The sequence below is a fragment of the Triticum aestivum genome, chromosome 4B, assembly GCF_018294505.1.
Source record: "Triticum aestivum cultivar Chinese Spring chromosome 4B, IWGSC CS RefSeq v2.1, whole genome shotgun sequence".
Taxonomy (NCBI): Eukaryota; Viridiplantae; Streptophyta; class Magnoliopsida; order Poales; family Poaceae; genus Triticum; species Triticum aestivum.
The window spans coordinates 665,532,396-665,540,583 of NC_057804.1; the positions used below are offsets into that span (position 1 = coordinate 665,532,396).

Below are 8,188 nucleotides of genomic sequence, written 5' to 3' on the forward strand. Positions count from 1 at the left end.
TAGAGGGAGCCTGAGGGGACGCCGAAGTCGGCAGGCCCAAGAGGGAGTACAATGTGTACCAAAAATGAAGAAACATGGAAAAATGGAAGAAACATTGTACTCCCTCTTTTTTATTTTTCCATGTTTCTTCATTCTTTTTTACTTTAATTTATATATTTTACTTTAGATATATACCAAAAATGTACAATGTGTACAAAAATAATACATACCAAAACATATAATTCAAACAAAATGTTGATCACGTATTTGAAAAATGTTAAACGTGTATTAAAAAATTGTTCCTCACATATATGTTAAGTATTAGTAACATTTCAAAAATGTTCACGTGTTTTCCAAAACCTGTTCATGGATAGTTTTTGAAAACATTATTATATAGTGTACAAAAATGTCTGTGTAATTCAGAAAAATGTTGAACATGTATAACAAAATGTTCCCGGTGTTTAAGAAAAATGTATGATTTGTACAAAAAAAGTAGACATCAAAAAAATATAAATTGTTTTGAGGGGTGTAAAAAACAATATTTGGAAAATGTTAATCAAGGATATGAAAAATGTTAAGCTTGTATAAAAAATATTTTTGATATATACCAGAGATGTACAATGTGTAAGAAAACAATAGAAATCCAAATATATATTATAAAAATGTTAATCATGTATTTAGAAACTGTTAAACATGTATTAGAAAAATGTTCTTGACTTAAGCTATGTATTTGAAATTATGCTATGTATGAGGCAAACGTAGTAGGAATGGACTGTTACTTATGTTATGTATGATGCTAATGAGAAATTGTTGTCGAATTATGCAATTAAGTTGTTTGAAATGAGTTTGTGTATAAAAAATTGTAGTTGATTCTTTTAGGGGATCAAGTTAGGGCATCTTCTAGCTGAGCAAAATTTTAGTCACCCCAAATTAATATTTGACTTTTTGAGATAGGGAGAAGGTTTGAGAGGAATTATGTTTATGGCATCGGATAGAGATGCTCTAAGATTTACCGGTTTTGGAGTTGAGGGGTCGTTTCTACACTTAAAACAAAGTTCAATGACAAAAAAAAATATGCTTTTCTCTATAATAAATGGATTGCAGATTGTCTATGCATGCCAAAGTTTTAGCATTTTCTTTCCGAATAGAATTGAGTAAATTATGTGAGACGTCGGGGCTGAAAGCCTGAAACGGCTAGCACAAGGAAAGCAAGCAAAGCTGAAAGCCTACGTGTTCCAACCAGCTAGATGACCAACAAACTAACAAACTAGACGGACATGAAAGAAACATCGACCGGAGATGGACCTAAATAAAGTGTAAAACCAGCTGCATGAAAGCATGCATGCACGTTTACTCTAAGTTGATCGGGATGGCGTGAGCCTTGAGCACATGCTCGAAGTCTGCATCCATCAGCATGTTCATCACCGCCACCGCCTCCTCCTTGCTGCGGATGTTGGCCTGGGTCTCCAGCAACTTGGTGAAGGGCCCGTCTTCCCATTTGCCCGTGCGGTTGGCGCGGATGATCTCGTAGGACATGGTGTCCCAGTGCTTGATGTAGGGCAGATGCTCGGGGGCGACGCGGGACTCGCTGTCCCATCCGCTGCTGACGGTCTCCCTGATGGGCTTCAGCCGCCCGGACTCGCAAATCATCACCTTCACGGCCGCCAGAGCCCGCTTGACCGGCTCTGCGTCGGCCGGCGGGTCGTAGGCGAAGAGCACACGGGCGGCGTGCATCATGGCGTCCCGCCCTACCGCCAGGCCCGGCAGGTTGGCGAGGCCGCCGATGAGCTCGCTGTAGCTGCTGCCGAACGGGAGGGTCTTGGACGTGGGGATGAGATGCTCGTGGCCTGGGAAGGCGTGCCAGTGGAGGCTCTCATCGGTGAAGCCGGCGATGGAGAGGTCGTGGGTCTGCACGGCCAGGGAGGTGTTTTCGGGGGCTACCGCGCAGTGTCAGGATGGTAAGGGCGGCAGGTGGGTCGTCGGCGGCAGCAACTGCTCCTCCGTGCTCGCTGTGGTTGGCGGCGAGAGCGAGTAAGAGGAATAGGAGGAACGCTGCCATGGCTGCTGGGTGGGTCGGCGTCGGTCCATCTCTTATGGATCAAGTACTCCAGTATATATGGACTGTTGGCAACGGGCAGTCGCTAGCTACCACGCCGATTGCATTACCCAACTGCTCTTGTTTAGCCAAGTGAAAGCAGTGTGAATAGCACAATAGAAGAGTGACACCGATCAGACGAGGCGGCTGCTTTGATCGGCCGGTCAAAAAGAGTGTTTCAATAGACGAGTGACGAGTGGCCGGAGTGTCAGGTCCAGGTGCACCGGTTTCCGAGCGACAGCCAAAGAGGGTTCGGTAGTAGAGCCGAAGCGAAAAATAGTTAGTTGAGGTCCACGCTAGTGCGAGAGAGGGATACGAATTGGCGCCTCTATAATAAATGGACTGCAGATTGTCTATGGATGCCAAAGTTTTAGCTTTTTCTTTCTGAGTAGAATTGACTAAATTATCTGAGACGTCGGGGCTGAAAGCCTGAAACAGCTAGCACAAGGAAGCAAGCAAAGCTCAAAGCCTGCGTGTTCCAACCAGCTAGATGACCAACAAACTAGACGGACATGAAAGAAATGTCGACCGGAGATAGACCTAAAGAAAGTCCAAAACGAGCTGCAAGCAAGCATGCATGCACGTTTACTGTAAGTTGATCAGGATGGTGTGCGCCTTGAGCACTTGCTCGAAGTCTGCATCCATCAGCACGTTCATCACCGCCACCGCCTCCTCCTTGCTGTGGATGTTGGCCTGGGTCTCCAGCATGTTGGTGAAGGGCCCGTCTTCCCATTTGCCCGTGCGGTTGGCGCGGATGATCTCGTAGGACATGGTATCCCAGTGCTCGATGTAGGGCAGATGCTCAGGGGCGACGCGGGACTCGCTGTCCCATCCGCTGCTGACGGTCTCCCTGACGGGCTTCAGCCGCCCGGCCTCGCAGATCATCACCTTCACGGCCGCCAGCGCCCGCTTGACCGGCTCTGCGTCGGCAGCCGGGTCGTAGGCGGAGAGCACACGGACGGCGTGCATCATGGCGTCCCGCCCTAGCGCCAGGCCCGGCAGGTTGACGAGGCCGCCGATGAGCTCACTGTAGCTGCTGCCGAACAGGAGGGTCTTGGACGTGGGGATGAGATGCTCGTGGCCTGGGAAGGCGTGCTAGTGGAGGCTCTCATCGGTGAAGCCGGCGAGGGAGAGGTCGTGGGTCTGCACGGCCAGGGAGGTGTTTTCGGGGGCTACCGCGCAGTGTCAGGATGGTAAGGGCGGCAGGTGGGTCGTCGGCGGCAGCAACTGCTCCTTCGTGCTCGCTGTGGCTGGCGGCGAGAGCGAGTAAGAGGAATAGGAGGAACGCTGCCATGGCTGCTGGGTGGGTCGGCGTCGGTCCATCTCTTATGGATCAAGTACTCCAGTATATATGGACTGTTGGCAACGGGCAGTCGCTAGCTACCACGCCGATTGCATTACCCAACTGCTCTTGTTTAGCCAAGTGAAAGCAGCATGAATAGCACAATAGAAGAGTGACACCGATCAGACGAGGCGGCTGCTTTGATCGGCCGGTCAAAAAGAGTGTTTCAATAGACGAGTGACGAGTGGCCGGAGTGTCAGGTCCAGGTGCACCGGTTTCCGAGCGACAGCCAAAGAGGGTTCGGTAGTAGAGCCGAAGCGAAAAATAGTTAGTTGAGGTCCATGCTAGTGCGAGAGAGGGATACGAACTGGCACCTCTATAATAAATGGACTGCAGATTGTCTATGGATGCCAAAGTTTTAGCTTTTTCTTTCTGAGTAGAATTGACTAAATTATCTGAGACGTCGGGGCTGAAAGCCTGAAACAGCTAGCACAAGGAAGCAAGCAAAGCTCAAAGCCTGCGTGTTCCAACCAGCTAGATGACCAACAAACTAGACGGACACGAAAGAAATATCGACCGGAGATAGACCTAAAGAAAGTCCAAAACGAGCTGCAAGCAAGCATGCATGCACGTTTATTGTAAGTTGATCGGGATAGCGTGCGCCTTGAGCACTTGCTCGAAGTCCGCATCCATCAGCATGTTCATCACCGCCACCGCCTCCTCCTTGTTGCGGATGTTGGCCTGGGTCTCCAGCATCTTGGTGAAGGGCCCGTCTTCCCATTTGCCCGTGCGGTTGGGGCGGATGATCTCGTAGGACATGGTGTCCCAGTGCTCGATGTAGGGCAGATGTTCGGGGGCGACGCGGGACTCGCTGTCCCATCCGATGCTGACGGTCTCCCTGACGGGCTTCAGTCGCCCGGCCTCGCAGATCATCACCTTCACGGCCGCCAGCGCCCGCTTGACCGGCTCTGCATCGGCAGCCGGGTCGTAGGCAGAGAGCACACGGACGGCGTGCATCATGGCGTCCCGCCCTAGCGCCAGGCCCGGCAGGTTGGCGAGGCCGCCGATGAGCTCACTGTAGCTGCTGCCGAACGGGAGGGTCTTAGACGTGGGGATGAGATGCTCGTGGCCTGCGAAGGCGTGCCAGTGGAGGCTCTCGTCGGTGAAGCCGGCGAGGGAGAGGTCGTGGGTCTGCACGGCCAGGGAGGTGTTTTCGGGGGCTACCGCGCAGTGTCAGGATGGTAAGGGCGGCAGGTGGGTCGGCGGCGGCAGCAACTGCTCCTCCGTGCTCGCTGTGGTTGGCGGCGAGAGCGAGTAAGAGGAATAGGAGGAACGCTGCCATGGCTGCTGGGTGGGTCGGCGTCGGTCCATCTCTTATGGATCAAGTACTCCAGTATATATGGACTGTTGGCAACGGGCAGTCGCTAGCTACCACGCCGATTGCATTACCCAACTGCTCTTGTTTAGCCAAGTGAAAGTAACGTGAATAGCACAATAGAAGAGTGACACCGATCAGACGAGGCGGCTGCTTTGATCAGCCGGTCAAAAAGAGTGTTTCAATAGACAAGTGACGAGTGGCCGGAGTGTCAGGTCCAGGTGTACCGGTTTCCGAGCGACAGCCAGAGAGGGTTCGGTAGTAGAGCCGAAGCAGAAAATAGTTAGTTTAGATTTACGCTAGTGCGAGAGAGGGATACGAACCGGCGCCTCAAGAAGTACTATATTATTATGATGAGACAGGTCATGTAACTTGTATAGCTATATCATGATTATGATGTGACGACATGATTTGTGTTGGAAGATATGATGAGACTATTATGTGTATGATATGATGAGCATATTGCATGTGTATGATATGATTTGAATACTATATAAAACATGTAAAAAACATTACAAATACATAGCAAAAACAAAAGATATATGAAAATATAGTAGTAGCGCTCTTTAGTGCTGGACACGAAAACGCTACTGCTAAGGCACTTAGCAGTAGCGCTGGTATGGAAAGCGCTACTGCTAAGTAGGAATAGTAGTAGTGCATGTCAAAACGCGCTACTGCTAAACGTTAGCTGTAGCGCTATCTCAGTAGCGTGGGTCCCCGTGCTACTACTAGGCTTTTCCCTAGTAGTGATGTTTGACGAATGTAACGTGGCGAGACACGTGTACCCGTCCAGTGTGTAAGTCAAGACAACGGTAACCTTTGTGTTCGTCGGAAAAAACCAAGAAGGCACATGGAATAGATAATGGAGAAAGTTTGTTTTCAGAGGTGGCATAGGCATTTGGAAAGCAAAGACAACCAAAAACACATACCTCGGAGTAATTGGGGTGGCAAAGGAAAAGAGAGTAATAGGGGGTGATATTTGGATTGGTTTTGGAGGGGTGAATATTGAGAAGAAAGGTGGCCGTGTGGAGAGCTTTTACCCAGAATTTTTATGGCATGGAGGACTGAACGCGAAGTGTACGAACAATGTCATTGATGGTGCGAAGATAATGCTCGGCTTTACCGTTTTGAGGAGAAGTGTAGGGACAAGATAATCGAAGAAGGGTGCCATGTTTTAAAAAGAAGGTACGATTTTGAATGTTGTCAAACTCACAACCATTGTCACACTGAATGAAACGAATAGGGAGGAAGACGTGGACAGAAACATAACGCTGAAAATGTAGAAAAAGAGGGTAAACATCGGATTTGTTGCGAGACGAAAGGTCCATACAAAGTGAGTAAAATCGTCTAGCATGACAAGATAGTGTTCAATATCAGAAATACTTGCAACAAGTGATGTCCATAAATCACAATGTATTAATTCAAAAAGATAAGTACTAGAAGAGCTAGAGGAGCTAAAGGGGAGACGCACATGTTTGCCTAACTGGCAAGACTCGCAAAACAAAGAATTGTGGGAATCACGATTACATGGTATGGAAAATTCACCAAGCATAGATGCTAAAACAGCAGGGTTGGGATGGCACAGACGATGATGCCAAAGGTCGACGTAGGCCACCATGGATGTAGGAGGAGCAGCAGAAGGGCCACCATGAAGAGATAGAGTTCACCGGAGCTATTAAAGCGGGCGATCTCCTCCTTGGTCTGGTAATCCTTGACAGACAACCCAAAAGGGTCAAACTCAACAGAAACTAGATTGTCACGAGTAAATTGGCAAACATAAATTAGGTTTTTAATAAGAGCAGGTGCAACAAGAACATCTCGAAGAAGAACTGGTTTAGTGGGAGAGGGAAGTTGAGCCCGACCTACACAGTATATGGGAATAGATGAACCATCACCAAAAGCAATGGAAGGAAGCAGAGAAGGAGTGCAAGAAGAAAGGAATTTACTTGATGCAGACATATGACTAGAGGCACCAGAATCAAAAATCCAATCCATACTTGAGTTTCCTTGGGCAGCAAGGTTGTTCATGGCTTGGAGAAAGGCAGCTTGATCCCAGCTCAGCTGTGTAGGTGAGGTTGGTGTGGGCAGCAGCGCCGGTTGATATGCCGGTGAAGGCAGGAGAGCCGACGAGGGCATGTAGTAGAGACTTCCATCAGCAGGAGAGGGCGAGGAAGCAACGTAAGGAGCATATGATGGAGCGGCATGATATGCGTTCACCGGCTGTCGCGGGGTAAGCAACCCAGGGGCACCAGTATGCGGACGAAGGCTGGGTTGCTAAGGACCGGTGTAGGCAGGTGGAGCGCCAAGGGAGGACGGGGCAGACCAGGGCATAGGCCATGCTTGGACAAGCCCCGTCCATGGATCATGCGGAGGACGTCGGGATGGAACCGCAGGTGCAGCACTCGGAGTCGGGGCAGTGTTTGAAGGCGGCGGTGTCGAAGGAGGCGTCGAGAGCGTCGAGGGCGGCCCGTAGATGGGGTTTTTTGCCGCGGTAGTTGGGACTGGGGCACCAGCCCGGAGGTGGCTACACGGATGGCGTCGGGGGCGTCGTGACGGCAGGGGCTGGCATGTGAGGCGCTCTGGCGATGATAGCAGCCCGGTGCTCGAAGTAGTCGGGCGGCGGCAGCGATGATGGGGTGGGTGGAGCCATACCCTAAACTCTAGGATCGAAAATTGATACCATGATAGATGAATAAACTATTGCTTGTTTTTATGTTTAGTACAGGTTATATGGCTATATATATTGATACAAACCAACTTAGACCAGGTATTATAAACCGATTTGGACTAGAAAATTTGTGATCCAAGGAATAGTCTAACCGCTATTTATTCAAGGGAGTACTTAGAACTCATCTAAATGAGATATAATTTGGTCTCATTCATTTTGAAAACAAGAACAGATACAACCCACGTCAGCACAGACGCATCTTATAGCATTACATTCAGTGGCTATAAAAGGTGAATGAGACCAAATTATATCTCATTTAGATGAGTTGTAGCAAAACTGTTTATTCAAAGCGATTATATACAGACGTAGAAAACGCTGTCGATTTCAAAAGCAGGATGTGAACAGCAGAGGCATGAAACCAGCCTCATTGGGAACAGACGCGTGCGTGACCGTGCATGCAAGCGTGCACAGCTTTTCAAGCTCCACCCGGGCAGGCTATATAGTTCCTTTTGTTCTCACCACGCAGCTGCGTCCCGGGCAGCTATATACACCCCCGTGTTGCCCGCTCCATTAACATCAAGCAAGCAGCTCGATCAACCACTCTCCACTCCACTCCTGTGCGTGCCCTGAGGTACCAAGAACACTAGTGAAATGGCAGCCCAGAACAACAAGGAGGTGGATGCCCTGGTGAAGAAGATCACCGGGCTCCACGCCCCCATCACCAAGCTGCCGTCGCTCAGCCCATCCCCGGACGTCGATGCACTCTTCACTCAGCTGGTCACCGCGTGC

General features: G+C 49.5%; 3 pseudogenes; all 3 read right to left on the reverse strand.

Annotated features, from left to right (window-relative positions):
• Window positions 1–1,329: 1,329 nt before the first annotated feature.
• Window positions 1,330–2,038, reverse strand: LOC123089791 (60 kDa jasmonate-induced protein-like; annotated as a pseudogene).
• A 621-nt stretch (window positions 2,039–2,659) lies between these two features.
• On the reverse strand, window positions 2,660–3,368 carry LOC123089792 (60 kDa jasmonate-induced protein-like; annotated as a pseudogene).
• Window positions 3,369–3,989: 621 nt separating this feature from the next.
• Window positions 3,990–4,698, reverse strand: LOC123089793 (60 kDa jasmonate-induced protein-like; annotated as a pseudogene).
• Between the last annotated feature and the right edge of the window lie 3,490 nt (window positions 4,699–8,188).